At 49.1% G+C, this 8,410-nt stretch overlaps 1 non-coding gene across 1 annotated transcript; it reads right to left on the reverse strand.

Moving 5' to 3' along the window:
• Positions 1 to 8,133: 8,133 nt before the first annotated feature.
• Positions 8,134 to 8,206, reverse strand: Trnat-ugu. The gene has a single exon. It is a non-coding gene; the product is annotated as a tRNA-Thr (tRNA).
• Between the last annotated feature and the right edge of the window lie 204 nt (positions 8,207 to 8,410).

Below are 8,410 nucleotides of genomic sequence, written 5' to 3' on the forward strand. Positions count from 1 at the left end.
CGCGACCAACACCGGGCAGGGTAGCTCCAGGGATGCAGTGGTACCGGACGGGCGGCGGGCTGAACTGCTTGGCAAATTTGGCATTTCTGTACGTGATGCTCGATAGCCGCATCAATTCCAGGCCACCATACAAAACTTCGTGCCAGCATCTTCATGCGGCTGGCGCCTGGATGCTCCTCATGCAGCAAGTTCAGCACGCGGTCCCTTAGCTGTTCCGGGATCACTACACGGACACTTCATGTTACACAACCTTGTTCAAGCGAAAGCTCGTCGCGGCGCACATAATAAGGCCCAAGTTCTTGCGCGTGCGGTCTTGGCCAACCATTTAGAGTAAACTCAGCAACACGGGACAATGTAAGGCTTCGTTTTGAAAACTTTGCAATCTCCTCTACGTTCAATGGGAGGCACACTGAGAGGCACTCAACAGGTTCTTCCTCAGCGGGCACCGCCTGAGGCAATCTCGACAGAGCATCAGCCACTTCTATGCTCTTCCCTCGGCGATACTTCAGCCGATATTTATAAGCTGCCAGCACCATGGCCCAACGCTGCATTCGTGCGGCAGCCAGTGTCGGTACAGGCCTTTCCTGACCTAAAATGCCTAGTAGCGGCTGATGATCAGTGTAGATTGTGAACTCTCTGCCAAAAAGATAGCGATGAAACTTTTTGAGACCAAAGATTAACGCCAAAGCTTCGCGCTCGCACTGAGCATACTTTTTCTCGGCTGGGGTTAACGTTCTCGAGGCAAACGCGATAGGCCTCTCTTCGCCGTCAGCAGTCTCGTGAAAGATAACTGCCCCTACGCCATACGAGGACGCGTCACAGAGCATTCCGATCGGCTTATCGACGTCATAGAATGTCAGCACCTGGCTGCTAGTCAGCAACTTTTTCGTATTACCAAACGCCTCGCTGCATTCTTTCGTCCATGACCATTTCTGATCCTTCGTCAAAAGCCGATAAAGCGGCTCTGCGACTGTTGAACCATTCTTTAAAAACTTCGAATAGAAGTTCAACATGCCCAGATATGCCTTCAATTCTGTGACGGTGGTGGGCTCAGGTGCTGCCAAGATCGCTATTTTCTTGGCCTCTGTAGGGTAAATCCCGTCTGCGGTCACCGTGTGACCCAGATACGTCACGGATTCTTGGAAGAAACGGCACTTGTCCGCGTTGAGCGTGATGTTGTACTCACGCAACCTTCCCAAGACACGGTCGAGAGTCTTTTGGCAGTCTGCCGTGTCAGATCCTGCCACGATTACATCGTCAATGTGGCATCCGACGTGCGGAATGCCTTTTAGCACCTCATCCATCATAGACTGAAATATTGCGGGTGCACTAGCCACACCGTAGGGAAGACGTTGGAATTCAAAAAGACCCAAGCTAGTGTTAACTGTCAAAAATGGTCTGGACTCTGGAGTGAGTGGCACCTGCTGATACGCCGCAGAGAGGTCAAGTACGCAAAAAACCTTGCCTCCTGCGAGGACAGAATACAGGTCCTCCGGCCTGGGCAGCGGATAGTGATTGGTTTTCAAAACAGGGTTTATCGTTACCTTGTAGTCTCCCCAGAGTCTGAGACTACCGTCCTTTTTTGGGACAACGACAAGTGGTGTTGCCCAGTCACTGCGCGCTACTTGTCGAAGCATGCCCGTTTCTACCATGCTGCGCAGCTGGGTTTCTACCTGCTCTCGCAACGCAAAGGGAACAGGTCTAGCACGGCTAAACACAGGGACCGAACCAGACTTCAGCAAGATCGTCGCTTCGAACTTCTGTATGGTGCCCAGTGTTTTTGAGAACACGGAAGGGTACTTCCTTTGCAGTGCCTGAGCCCTATCTTCCGTTGTGACTTGGCCAATCTCATGCCAGTCCAGCCTTCGAAGTGACATTTTAGCCGGACCACATTTTACATGTGGAAAAACGGAGTCGTACACGCTCTCAGGAACAATTGTGACGGCCGCTCCTGTGTCAATTTGCATGATTAAGGGCTTCCCTTCAACTTGAACACTCACTTCGTAACACGATTGAGTCGTATTTATAAAATGGTACACGTCATGCTCAGTGTCTTCGTCAGAACATTCCAGAGCATTCGTGTTCTTCGGCACCCTTGTGTTTGGACACATTTTTTGCTAATGTCCTACTCTCGAGCATTTGCGGCAGACAAAGCTCCAACCAACAAACATTTGATGCATGACTCCTACCACATCTTTCACACCTTTCCTTTTTAGGCCCTTGAATATCTTTAGGTTTCGAGCCCCTTGGTCGTCCCTTTGGTCGACTCTTTATAGCGTTTGACGATGCCTCTTTATCTCTCGATTGCATGAGTGCAGTGTCTCGAGCCGCCAGTTCTCGATCGAGCGCAATCTTGCAAGCGCCTTCAAACGTCAAGTTTTCCTCGGCAAACAAGGCACGCTGGCTCTCTCCATTACGTATGCCTGCTACTAGCCTGTCCCGAAGGGCGTCTTGCAAGAAGTTGCCGAAGTCGCATTTCCTAGCCAAGTGTTTCAGTTCAACTATGAAGTCTTCTACGCTTTCATGTTCGTCCTGAACACGTCTGTTGAACTTACAGCGCTCCGCTATAACGGAACTCTTAGGGCTGTAATGTTCTATTAACAACCGTTTAACAACTGCATACGACTTCTCGCCAGGGGACGCCGGCACGACCAGACTCCTTAGCACTTCATAAGCCTCAGGGCCTATAACTGTCAGAAATACGGGAAGCACTTTCTCGTCCTTTATGTCGTTTGCCACTAAAAAATGTTCAAATCGTTCCAAATACGATTCAATGTTCTGTGTCTTAGGGTCAAACTCCGATATTCTTCCCAAGCGTGACATTTCGGAACCCCAAAAGAAACACAGTACTCATCCGCTCGACGTTCCCTTGCGTAGCAGGTTGTCCCCGTTGCTGTTCAAGTCGAGTTGCCGAGGCGAAATCTTGGGGGCGTTGCTCGTTGCCCTTTGTCGGTACACGAAGGCGGTGGCCGGCGTGCTGCTTGCGATGTCATACTCCGGGAATATGTAGCGTCGCTGGCAGGCTTCAACGGATGGCAAGCTGCGCTTGCTCTTCCGTGGCCGTGCGTTCCTTCGCGTCACTCGCCTCGCTGTCGCTTTCCGTTGCCTACGAGGGCACGTAGACAGCCTCGTCGCCAAATGAAGTGACTGTAGACCATGGCATGCTGGCGAACAAGAAGTGCTTTATTCCTGAGCGCAGCGCTTTTATCACAGACACGACGTCACGAGCCGGGCGGCGCTTCCGCGATGACTCAGTCGCGATAACTCAATCAGCACGCTACAACAGTTACCGAGCGAGCGAACGCACCTTTGTACCATGGCGGCAGGGATTCTAAAAGATGGTGAGGTCTTTCTGGTGACGGACGCATTTCAATCCTGTGATAACCTTGCCATTTATTTTGGTTCAAAGTGTGGGAACGTCAATGCTTCCAAATTTAGAGTTTATCCTTTCTGTTTTTGACAGAAAGAGAATATATTTATTTTGAAGAGAAATTCTTGACCAGCTAGAGTAGCTAGGGACGATTCGGCAGAATCCTTCGAGCGGCGGCAGACTGTTGCCTTCTGAGCGGATGTCTCTTTCCAGCGAGACGGCTTCTCCTTCAAGGCATAGCGACGGTGGCCTTAGTAGCTTCGATACAAAGACTGCACCAAGGACGCTCAAGAATTCGACAAAGCGATAATCACGCGCCTTTTGGTCCCGGTTGTGGGAGCGTTGAAAGTGTCTTCCGAGGGATTTCAAAATGAAGTCGTTTATACATAGCTTTGTTGGGGTTTCTTTGCCATTTTTGTAGTGCGCAGAATTAAAATTATTTTGCTTTCGAACCACCATGCTGCCATTTTTAATCAAAAGTAACGAGTAATAAGTAACGTAATTCGATAGCAGATACCGTAAAATAATAACGACATTACTTTACTCGTTACTCATTTGGTATTCTAACGAGTACGATAGTACGTTACTAAAAAGAACTAACGCGTTACCAGTAACGTTGTTACTTGTAACGCGTTAGTTCCATCACTGTGACCCAGGAAGAAAGAAAAGAAATTGATGTTGAATGCGAGCTTGCTCGAGTAACTTTTATCTGTTCAGATATTCCCCTGTAAACAACAGTCCCCATCGCCTGGGAAGTACGTAAGTGGGCGAACGAGACGCCTCTGGGTTTTGCGTCACGCCTGCATTTCAAGGGTCAGACTTACCGCTCATTCACACTGGAAGCGGATCCGCGTTCGCAAGGCGGTTGCGAAAGCGGTTCTAAAAAGATCCAGTAAATAGCACGCGCATTCGCTGTCATCGAGTACACGTGCAATTGAACTGGATCTTTATACAACCGCGTTCGCAACCGCTTTGCGAACGCGAATCCGCTTCCAGTGTGAATGAACGGTTACTGGTTCCCGACACCCACACAATTGACGGCTCCGCCCAGGTATTTGACTGTTCATTGATACGGAGAAGAAGGGGAAGAGCGCGACTGCTCGCGGCCATAGTGCGTTCTGGCACGCGCTCTGGCGGGCAGTCAGATTAAAAACCCACCGCTGAAAACCACGCTGTGTACGGATTCTAAAACACGATAATCATCAAATGGGAGTGGACGTAGATGTATAATTATCCGATACAAAGTTTCGCTTGATTCCTAAACCAATAATACCGGCGTACAAGTATACCTTCATATCAAATTGTTAGAGAAGAGCGCGACGGCTCGCAGACGTACACCCTTAGTCCGGTAACGGCTAATGAAACGGATACATGCCCATTTAGGCGTGACTTACGGTGGATTTCGGCATGACAAGAGAGTGACCCTGAAAGTAGCCATGACAGTCCAGCGTTTCCACGTCATCCTAGACCACTTAGGCGTTACAACATAATTTATAGCCATGGCATTAAGAGCTCCTCACATCATTGGCGTTACAAGCTGTTTGTCACGCTGATAATGTAACGCCGATAGAACGAGTAACGGCTAAATTAAGAGCACAAAAATAATAAACATACAATTTCAAAGTTGGTGCCTTGCCGGAGGCAGCGTGCATTGGCAGTGCTACGAGCAAAACAAAGCGACAAAGCTAGGGTCCCGGGGCCCGAGCACGGTTGACCTCTTCCGAATGTGCAATATTTTGCCTTGTATCAATATATATTTTCTTGTCTTCATATTTGTATGTGATTTGTCATCTGTGAATAATAAAACATTATATATTGACAATTAAAAAAATTGCTATTGTGTTTTTAAGGCTTTGCTGAAACATCTCTCTCTCCTCATATGTAACTCATGCAGTAAGGCACGCCCGCGGGTGTATGGCAAAGCTTATATGCCTTGCAAGTGAACTCAAGGGTATACCTTGCGGGTGAGGACGTCAAAACAGTACCTCGAAACAGAGTAACGCGCGAGACACATGCGCGAAATATCCATTCGATCCGACGTCCGATCTGGCAATACGATGCCTGATTCGAAAAATTTGGTCGCTTCAGATGTCGGATCGGCGATCCGGCGTGCGTCCAACGTGCCAGACAGTTTCGCACGGCGGACGGATTGTCGGATGCGTCCAGCCAATGACAGCACAGCTAGCGCGGATGTCATGATGAGGTACTGCGTCTGGCGGGGCGAACAAGAAAACGGGACGGGCGACGGAAAGCCGGACGCGTGGATCCCGCTGACCCATTCGAAAAAGATGGCCCCGGCAAAGAATGCACGCGATAGCGAGGACAAGCTCCTAACTTCGCTTGTGCGAGCTAAACCGTCAACCTGGGACCAGAGATCTATGAACGCGGACTTCCGCTGGAGTGCTTGGAAGTTGGATCTCCTGGGCGGAGCCGAACGGATTGTCGTGTCACTTGCAAGGTCAGAAGCGTGTGTCTCAATTCGAAGCGGCGTTCGGACTGTCGGATCGGACGTCGGATCGGACGATTCTGCCGTCCATGTGCCTCGCTCTTAAGGATGAAAAGGGCATCACTAATAAATGGGCGAAATGATAAACGAACTGCCAAGGGAAACGATCACGCTATTTTTTTATTTTTTTTATTTTAACTGAGGCGATACAAGTGAGTGTATTTGGTGGGTAGTTATATGCACGAGGCGCGTAAATAGCAGTCGTCGCACGTGCACAGTCTTAGGTAGTATTCGACGTTTATAAAATGTGTACGAAGTAAACCAAGCTGCTGGTTTGGCAAAACGAGCGGTATTGCTTAAAATTACCTAAAAGCCCTGGTTTTGCGCGCGTTGTGGTATCTTTTATGTGCCTAACTCGAGTGATGCCGAATCTGCAAATGTACTTTGTTCAAGCACATGAAAAGTTTTAGAAGGACGTACGCTATGGACTATGAGCGTTGCGGGCGCGTGCCAATTCATGCTCAAAGCGACGGCACGAGCTCCCGCCAGCAACGCAGTCCTCCTACGAACCTCTTTACACTCAGGGAGAGGTGCAGTCTATCGTGTGCCTGCTCTCAGCTCTTGCTGCAATAAACGGGTAAACAAAATATATTTTTGCAGTGCATGCCGATGCCCCAAAATATTCAAGACTACATTGGAATTTTTTTTTTATGTTTTGTGTTTAGCGGAATCGGAAAAAGCTCGGAGAAAGAAAGCGATTCCAACTCTGCTCACGTTATTATATTTGCTGATCTAGACTTCTTCACGTGCTTTAGAGCTCCAATAAATCTGCACAAACGCTAGTTTCTTCACGTTAGAAAACAAAGCTGTATTCATATTTAGAAAAAAAAAGAAAAAAAAAACTCTATTCCGTCGTATGCAATAGTAAACAAGTACGACCCGGCACGCAGGCGCAGCGCCTTGTGGGCCTCGGCCAGACATGGCGGTGGGGGGCGTAGCGCGAAAGGAGGCAAGGAGGATAGCTTTCGATGGAAAGGAGTGAAACGCAGGGAGAGGAGGAATTAAACTAAGCACGATAACAGTTCCACCCTTTAGCAACGAGCTGAAACATGAAAGTTGTTTTATATGGCTATCTGCTAGTCACTGAACGTTCCCAGAGTCCGAAACTCCCAGGCACGAGGTGCCAAGATGGCGGCTCAATCTTTTTTCATTACTGTGGATACAGTTGCCTAGAGAGGGGTAGTTGGTCCACTCGGCCATGAAAGCGGTCTTGACGACGGGACCCGCAAACGTGGGGGAAAAAAAAACAACAACAGAGGATAGCTATACAGACAGGACAACTTCAACAACATTTAATTTTCGCCTTCAAGCTCAAAGCCCGCCCGTTCCGTGGGAGTGCGAGAAAGGGAAATCTTGGGGGAAGGAGAGGACGTGGAGGAAGTTGCCAAACGAGGAAGGGAGAGGAGGGAAGGGGGCTCGAAGACTGGATGTGCGGGAAAGAAAGGAAGGCCGCTTCTGCCGGTGACCTTGTGGCCTCGTCTATACTCCGTTCCACCTTTAGTCTGAGCGCAGTGGACGCCACAGGCCATCCCAGCCGATCCAGCGCCAAGAGAAAATCGCGTGACCTGCCGGTTGGGCGGAGGGACATAGGGAGCTCAAGGTCACATGACACTCTCTCCACGCTGGATTGGCTGGGATTACTCCTAGCGTCCGCTGCTCTCGGACTGAAGGTGAAACGGAGTATAGTCTGTCAGCGTTCGGGTTCCATTATGGGCCTCAGAAAGATAATCTCCTTTCTTGAGAGGCTTGTCGCCATCGGATAGGCCTGAATTATTTCTCTCTTTGAGAGAAATAATTGAGCCCCCTTCCCTCCTCTCCCTTCCTCCTTTGGCAACCTCCTCACTTCCTCCACCTCCTTTCCTTCCCCCAAGATTTCCCTTTCCCGCACACCCACGGAGCGGGCGGGCTTTGAGCTTGAAGGCGAAAATTAAATGTTGTTGAAGTTGAAAGTTTGTCCTGTCTGTATCGTCCCTTATGTGTGTCCACTTTCTAAATGTTTAAAATGCACCAACACGCTCAAATAGTACAAGAGGATAGCGATAGCGCTGTAGTGGACTTTCCCTTAACTATATTCAGTTTTAGTATCCGCGACTCCAACTAACTATAGGTTATAATTATAATGCAATTAAATGCAAAGGTGCAAGCGAGCTGGACAAGAATGACGAAAGTAAACCCTGGAGAAGGGGAACAAGAGGGACAAAGGACAAACATAAATCTCCAAACACAGCTAGGTGACTGGTGAGCGACCGAAAAAATCCGCCTGGTCCGGGTATCGAACCCGGGACCTCTCCATTACAAGTGGAGCGCTCTACCAACTGAGCTAACCAGGGGTTAGACGTCAGTAGAGCAAACGGGTTTTATCAGCTGCCACCAGTCGAACACCAACAAGGGTAAAGCTTGCAATTTAAAGTTATAATTATAATGCAATTAAATGCAAAGGTGCAAGGTGGCGCCACTTATTTTCCAAGATGGCGGGTTTAGTGAGGGTCAGAGATGCGTGCCGCTGTTGAGCCCGTCTAGTGTGCTGGCTTCAC

This window comes from Ixodes scapularis, unplaced genomic scaffold, assembly GCF_016920785.2.
Source record: "Ixodes scapularis isolate PalLabHiFi unplaced genomic scaffold, ASM1692078v2 ptg001212l_1___fragment_1__unscaffolded, whole genome shotgun sequence".
NCBI classification, from domain to species: Eukaryota; Metazoa; Arthropoda; class Arachnida; order Ixodida; family Ixodidae; genus Ixodes; species Ixodes scapularis.